We start from the raw sequence: 7770 nt of genomic DNA, 5'->3' as shown, positions 1-7770 counted from the left end.
ACTTGTAACTCTTATGAACACAATCAACAAAGCCAATCTGCATGTCACATTTGTCAACCAAGCACATGTTTTGTGTATAATCAATCACTGTCACTGGTTTTCGAATACGTTCATTAGTCACTCGATCAACTTTGCCACTGTCTTGCATTTCGTTACAGTGAATGGTTGTCAACAATGTGACATCTTGTTTGTCATTGTTACGTTGTTTGTCCCTTATTACTTTGATAGTAAGGTTCTCACTACATGTTCTAGTGTGGGGTAGCTTTTACTTAATGGTCTTATTTGTCTAGGGGTAATACTTACATCATGGCTGATCATCCTGAGTGTCTCTGATACCCTTTCACCAGCCCTCTTCACAGGTTATGTAAACTACTACTATAAAAATATAACTGTATTCTCAATAGATATGTACAGAATATACAATTACAGCCTCACATTTTCAAAACAACGATCTACACACTGCATAGCTGTTCTCCCACATGGTATATCTCAACAACTTTAGTCCTCTCTCCTTGACATAACTCTGGGCTAACCAGTGTTTTGACACACTTTAGTCACCCTGGGTATGGTGGTCACAACTTAAATTATAAAAACTCACCCCTGGAGCACACATAATGCCCCAAAAGATAGAAGAAGGACCCAGAGATCCTGCCAGGTTGAAGGCCAGCCACAGAGAGACCGAGTCAGTGCGAGGGGGAGAGAGAAAGAGGCTAAGCTCCTCCCACCAAAACAAAAGACTGTTGCCAAGCACAATTCTCCAGTTACCACAATTCTACCACACCTTAATTTTACTTCTACAAAAGGAAATACAACTTTATAACCTACTTATTTGCCAAGCACAATTCTCCAGTTACCACAATTCTACCACACCTTAATTTTACTTTTACAAAAGGAAATACAACTTGCTCCTCCCACCAAAACAAAAGACTGTTGCCAAGCACAATTCTCCAGTTACCACAATTCTACCACACCTTAATTTTACTTTTACAAAAGGAAATACAACTTTATAAACTACTTATTTAAATTTGTGTGTTTATGTGTCTATAGTATAACCTATTATATTGAGAAAAATAGGCTTGACCCAGCTGCTTCTCAGTCATAAGGTTGATCAGTCCTTCTGACATTTAGAGCAAAGTCCCCATCAATTCAATATAATTAGGTATTCCAGAGTAACTGTTACTTATAAATACATGTTGGGTCCTATAGCCCCATAACACCCCCACCTCCAGACGAAGTCTCACAAAAGCTAGCTGTGTCCCTCAGGATACGGCTAGTAAAAAGTATATTGCTTAAGTCTGAAGGCGGTAAACAAGACTACTAGAAATGCTACATTTTCCCAGCACCATAACTACTCTTCACTTTACTGTTATTTACAAGAGTTTGCAGAATTTTTTAGAAAAGCAATTTAACCATACCCATATACTCAAGTGTGTAACTATTTACAATTTTAGTGACTTTTAAACAATACACATTACAATGCAAAAATTTTTCACACAATGCCCACTGTGAAAGCCCGCACCAACAGGCCTGTGCCTCTGCTATGGTAATCCAGCAAGCAACTGGTACTCCAGGGTGGCATCTTCCTGATCAGGAGACGAGAGTAGAGCCAAACCCAGAGCAGTCAGGTGTACCCCAGGCAGGAAACTTCACAAAACATGTCAAGGTGTCTCTCACTTGGTGGCCGAACCAAACAGTGAGACTTCCAGTCAACACTCACGATCCTTAACATGGTCAGGCACTTAAGCCCATCTTCCGAGGTCCCACTCCACACAGATCCTCCAAACTTATGAAGAGGAGGCTGTCATAGAACATGGAGGGGTCCAGGGGACCACAAAGGCAAACCGTCGGGCCGTTTTGTACATAGAGCACACCAAGACACCACATCACATACCTTCCTGAACGTCTCATGTTACCGAAGGTTGTCAACCACTGCCTCAACTCACATTCACGTACACCCTGACCCTCGTCACACTTTTGGCTCCGACTCAACTCCTTTACAGTCAGACGGCTGGTAGAGAGTACTCAGGCTCGCCGAGAGTTCACTGCAAAAACAACAAGGTCAGCACATGACAAACACTATGTACAAAGTATGCACCATGCATCTACATGAAACATCTAGAAAGAGCATCAGCAACCACATTCTCTGAGCCTTTTATATATTTAACTTTCAAATTAAAAGGCTGTAGGAACAAAGCCCATTTTAAGAGTCTGATTTTAGTCACTATACACAGGAACAGGATGAAGAGATCCTGAGACATGTACAAATGCTGAATAGCCAGCCCCAAAATGAAAATTTTCTTTCCTGTGGTAAAATGTTGACATTTAAACTTAGAAGGTTGTTCATAGACAATAACAGTTCTGCAACCTCTCGCAGTGCAACAACAAACACCAAAGACTTCTCTTTGCACCCAGGTTGGATACATCAAGTTTACACAAACACCATCACGTTCCATCTCACACACAAATTTTAAGCACACAATGAACACAATTTGCATTACACACATTAAAATGGTACTGGAACACAGGCCATGGAAATCACATCTTCCATGTTTTAGCTTATTTAAAATGTTTGCATCTTTTAGTGCATAAGTATCAATCTTTCTAATTCTGTAAACCTTAGTTGTTAAACGTACTCTGTGGTAGTCAGTGTTTATGCCCAGGGTGCCATCTAATTTGGGAACCATGAAGCATGGGAATGCCCACTGACTCTCACTAAGCACTACAAACTGGTGTTGGAAGAATTTCACTTCTTCCTCCATCTCCAATTTTTCATACAGATTTTTCCCACACAAAAATTGTTGAATTGGCTCAGTTTCCTTAACAATTTCCTCATGGAGTTTCAATTTTTCCCCATTACTGACATCCCAACTTTTATATACGTAGTTCCAAGGTGGCTGAGCCAACTCTCCAACATTTTTCTCATTAAACCCAAGCATGCATTTCCCAAAATCTTTTACACACACGTTATTTCTTAAATACGCTTTTGGTATTTCATACAGATTGTTTTGCAGCCCTTTACATTCCATTAAAACATTGGTCTCTCTGAATTTTTGACACAACTTCAAACCCTTTGACCGGTTACTGTGTACATTATACTCATTCTTTTTCTGCTCAGGGGTGTGGGTTTTATATCTAACCACTGGGAACTTCCCCCACAACATGTTCAGCTCACAGCAACTTGACATACAGATTTTCACTTGAATTGGCTCCAGTATCAGCACTTCCTCTCCAGCCTCCAGAGTATCATGGTCCATATTATGGTCCCACATCATCATCCTGGTCTGGTTGATGGGCACGTTCACTGGTACCATCCACCTCATACGAGCCAAACAGTATCTGAAACTGAGAAAAAGCTCCGAGGGGGGAGCATCACCATCCTCCCCAAGCCAATAGCTCAGAAATTCCAAAGTGCTTCCCCACTCAGCAAATACAAAGAAAGGGATCCTCTCATCCCAGTTGTTAGTATTGTCTATACCATAGGCTTGCATCATTGTCTTGAGGGCTTGATGTAATTTCTCTATTTCCCCTTGAGATGGAGGGTGATAGGCCATTGCAAAGTTAGGCTCTACTTTTAATTCCTTCAAAACATTTCTAAAAGACTTTGAGGTAAAGTTAGGCCCCTGGTCTTTTTGCACTGCTTGTGGAAAACCAACATGAAAAAAGAACTTCATCAAAGCCCTTAAGACTACATGAGCTGTTATCTTATGCAGAGGGACTACTTCCAGGTACCTGGTAGTGGAGCAAATATTTGTGAGTAAATAATCATTTCCCATTCTGGTCCTTGGGAGTGGGCCAACGACATCCACTACCAGCTTGCTGAAGGGTTCACCTGGTGCTGAAATCGGCTGAAGGGGAACAGGTTTAATACTTCGACTAGGTTTCCCTATAATTTGAAAGGCATGATAGGTCTCAATATGCTCTCTGACAGTCTCCCACAGCTGAGACCAGAAGAAATGCCTGGAAACCTTGGACATCACCACCTGGGGACAAAGCCCTTGTTCTCCTTCCATCGATACTGCAAACAGAGGTGAATTCTTTATAAGAGTTTCCTCCCTGAAATGAAAACACTTATTTAACTGTAAAATCTCTTCCTCAGCAACAGCGACATTTTCCTGCACAGAAATTAATTGCACCCTAGCAGGTGCAGCCTCTCTCACACTATTTAACTGATCCATTCTCCAATCATGCTCAGCTCTGGCTGGAACATCTTTTTCTTCAGTTGACTGCAGTTCAACATCAGAAAGCAGAGTTACCAAACTTAAGCCCTCACCATCCTCATGAGAAATATCATGAAGACTGTTGGTAGCATGATCATGAGCCATACTTCTCATGGTGGAACCATCAGGGAGAAGGTCTGGCAGGGTTTTCCTAGCCATTTCCTCCCAACATTTCGGACTTGGTTTCCCCCAAACTAGTTGTTCCTCACTGTCTAACAGGCCCATAACATTATTCCCTAATAAGAGGTCGACCCCTTCGAAGGGAATTTCATCGGAGATACCTACAGGGAGATAGCCAACTTGGTATGCAGATTCTACCCATAATTTGTATACAGGTGTCCTTATGGTTGAACCCGTAATACCCTTCAACAATATATCTACCCCAGTATAGGTATCCTTAGACACTGGTAGCACTCCAGCGCGTAGCAAAGAGTAGGTGCTACATCCATCTCTCAAGGACAATATGTTCTCAACTCTGCCTACATTCTTTTGCAAACCAACTGTGGACCTACTAGAAAATATACACATCCTGGGGTCTAGATCCAAAGGTTCCTCCTCACCTTGCCTTGAAGACCTAATGCAGGCAACTGGATGTATCTCTGCAGTTAGAGTCCTCTGGGGTGGTTCCTCCCTTTCCTGATCTCGCCGCCTTGACCAGCAAAACTTTTGTGTGTGTCCAGTTTTGTTACAGTAATAACAGATAAAACTCTTAAAGGTATTTTTACCATTTGGTGTAGGACTGGTACTGTTTACTCGAGGATCTGAAACATCTGATTGTCTAAGTAAACTTTGAACTCCAGCTGACTTACCTTTTCCTTCTATTTTAGAGGGCACCTCAGCCTTCATTTGTCCCTGAAAATTCTTGTCCCACTTACCTTTATGACCATAGGACTTGGAATAAGGTTTAGAATGAGTGGGGAAATTTTCAGGAGCATGACTGTTTTTACTTACCAATTCCCTGCGAGCCAAGAATCGGTCACCTAGATCCAGTGCTTCTGAAAGATTATCTGGGTTTTTGTCCTCCAAATATTCTCTGAGGTCAACAGGGATTGTATTGTACAATTCCTCATGAACCATTAGATCTACTAATTTGTTATAGTCTTTATTAACTCCTTTAGAACAAACCCATTTCTTAAAAAGGAACAGTTTCTCATTCCCAAACTCAGTTAAGGTCTGCCCATCCTGAAATTTTTGATTCCTGAACTTTTGTCTATATTTCTCAGGTATCATTTGGTATGCAAGCAATACTTCCTCTTTAATCTTATCATAATCAGAAAAATCTTGCCCCTCCAGAGTCTCTACTCTTTGGAATCCTTTACCTACAAGTTGTGTGCGAACTAGGGTAGCCCACTTCTGTTTGGGCCATCCTTGCTCCAAAGCAGTCTTCTCAAAAAAAGAAAAATACCTATCTGGGTCACTCTCTGTAAACTTAGGGACAAAATTTGCAGCTTTAGTTATGTTAAAGTACTGCTCAGGCTCTTGTTCTGAACCTCCTAACCTTTGACGTTCTTTCTCCTTAGCTTTCATTAATTTCATTTCAGCCTCTAGTACAGCTAATTTCAGTCTCATTCTCTCCATTTCCATATCACCTGGAGTAGGTGATTCCTCATCTTCACTATTAACAGGCATGTTTACTGATGAATTATTACCTTCTTCCCTGAAGCCTAAAAAATCTGAAGACTCATCTTCTGACATAGTTTTATCTTTAAACACTTGCTTCCCTCTTACAGTATCAGTGGACAAAGTTTTCCCACAGGCACATAAAATAACACAAATTGAATGTAAACTATGCACATAGCACTTACCATAACCACAACAAAAATGTGTTACTCCCTTTCCCCCACCTTAGGAGAAAAACAACCTGTAAACTAATATATGAAAACAACACTTCCACTGACACCACCTAGGTAAATCTTCTACCAGAAACATGCAACTGTTATTACCCCATACCAGCACATATAGTTCAAAGAATGTTTTGAGTTATTTTAGCAGTCAAATAACTCTCCCGGACAGGCCCCCATGTTACGTTGTTTGTCCCTTATTACTTTGATAGTAAGGTTCTCACTACATGTTCTAGTGTGGGGTAGCTTTTACTTAATGGTCTTATTTGTCTAGGGGTAATACTTACATCATGGCTGATCATCCTGAGTGTCTCTGATACCCTTTCACCAGCCCTCTTCACAGGTTATGTAAACTACTACTATAAAAATATAACTGTATTCTCAATAGATATGTACAGAATATACAATTACAGCCTCACATTTTCAAAACAACGATCTACACACTGCATAGCTGTTCTCCCACATGGTATATCTCAACAACTTTAGTCCTCTCTCCTTGACATAACTCTGGGCTAACCAGTGTTTTGACACACTTTAGTCACCCTGGGTATGGTGGTCACAACTTAAATTATAAAAACTCACCCCTGGAGCACACATAATGCCCCAAAAGATAGAAGAAGGACCCAGAGATCCTGCCAGGTTGAAGGCCAGCCACAGAGAGACCGAGTCAGTGCGAGGGGGAGAGAGAAAGAGGCTAAGCTCCTCCCACCAAAACAAAAGACTGTTGCCAAGCACAATTCTCCAGTTACCACAATTCTACCACACCTTAATTTTACTTCTACAAAAGGAAATACAACTTTATAACCTACTTATTTGCCAAGCACAATTCTCCAGTTACCACAATTCTACCACACCTTAATTTTACTTTTACAAAAGGAAATACAACTTGCTCCTCCCACCAAAACAAAAGACTGTTGCCAAGCACAATTCTCCAGTTACCACAATTCTACCACACCTTAATTTTACTTTTACAAAAGGAAATACAACTTTATAAACTACTTATTTAAATTTGTGTGTTTATGTGTCTATAGTATAACCTATTATATTGAGAAAAATAGGCTTGACCCAGCTGCTTCTCAGTCATAAGGTTGATCAGTCCTTCTGACATTTAGAGCAAAGTCCCCATCAATTCAATATAATTAGGTATTCCAGAGTAACTGTTACTTATAAATACATGTTGGGTCCTATAGCCCCATAACAGTCATGCCACCGTAATGCCATGATGTCATTGGCGTAAACGCCTGCACGTCATCACCACGAGCACCTGCGTTGAGCCTGGGCATATGTTTATGATTAGAACGCACTGTGCCACACACATCTGTCTTGTTCACTCGCAAGAAATCACTGAGTAAAGGGCTTGTGAACCAGTTATCGGTATATAATGTATGACCCTTACCAAGATAAGGTGCCATCGTGCTTCTCCCTACGTCACCTGAGATACCCAATAACATCTTGTAATCTTTCAATGTTTTACTTCCCGTGTATACTACAATATCCAATACCAGGCCACTGTCACAGTCACAGAGTACAAACAGTTTTATACCAAAGCGTTTCCTCTTGCTTGGTATACACTGCTTGAATGACAGCCTACCTTTGAACAAAATCAAAGACTCGTCAATTACAAGATTCTTGAATGGATAAAAGTACATGCTGAACTTTTGTTTGAGATACATAAAAACGTTTCTAATCTTGTATAACCTGTCACTTCTGTC

General features: G+C 40.7%; 1 long non-coding RNA gene across 1 annotated transcript; it reads right to left on the bottom strand.

The window, feature by feature from the left end:
* Window positions 1–376: 376 nt before the first annotated feature.
* LOC138853372 (uncharacterized) lies at window positions 377–7435 on the bottom strand. Its single transcript, XR_011392562.1, has 2 exons — window positions 6641–7435; window positions 377–2042 (listed from the first exon to the last, which is right to left on the bottom strand). It is a non-coding gene; the product is annotated as an uncharacterized lncRNA (long non-coding RNA).
* Window positions 7436–7770: the final 335 nt, after the last annotated feature.

This window comes from Cherax quadricarinatus, chromosome 29 (genome assembly GCF_038502225.1).
Source record: "Cherax quadricarinatus isolate ZL_2023a chromosome 29, ASM3850222v1, whole genome shotgun sequence".
Taxonomy (NCBI): domain Eukaryota; kingdom Metazoa; phylum Arthropoda; class Malacostraca; order Decapoda; family Parastacidae; genus Cherax; species Cherax quadricarinatus.
Note: the sequence above shows the minus strand (reverse complement) of the source record. Positions and strands in the feature narration are given on the sequence as shown.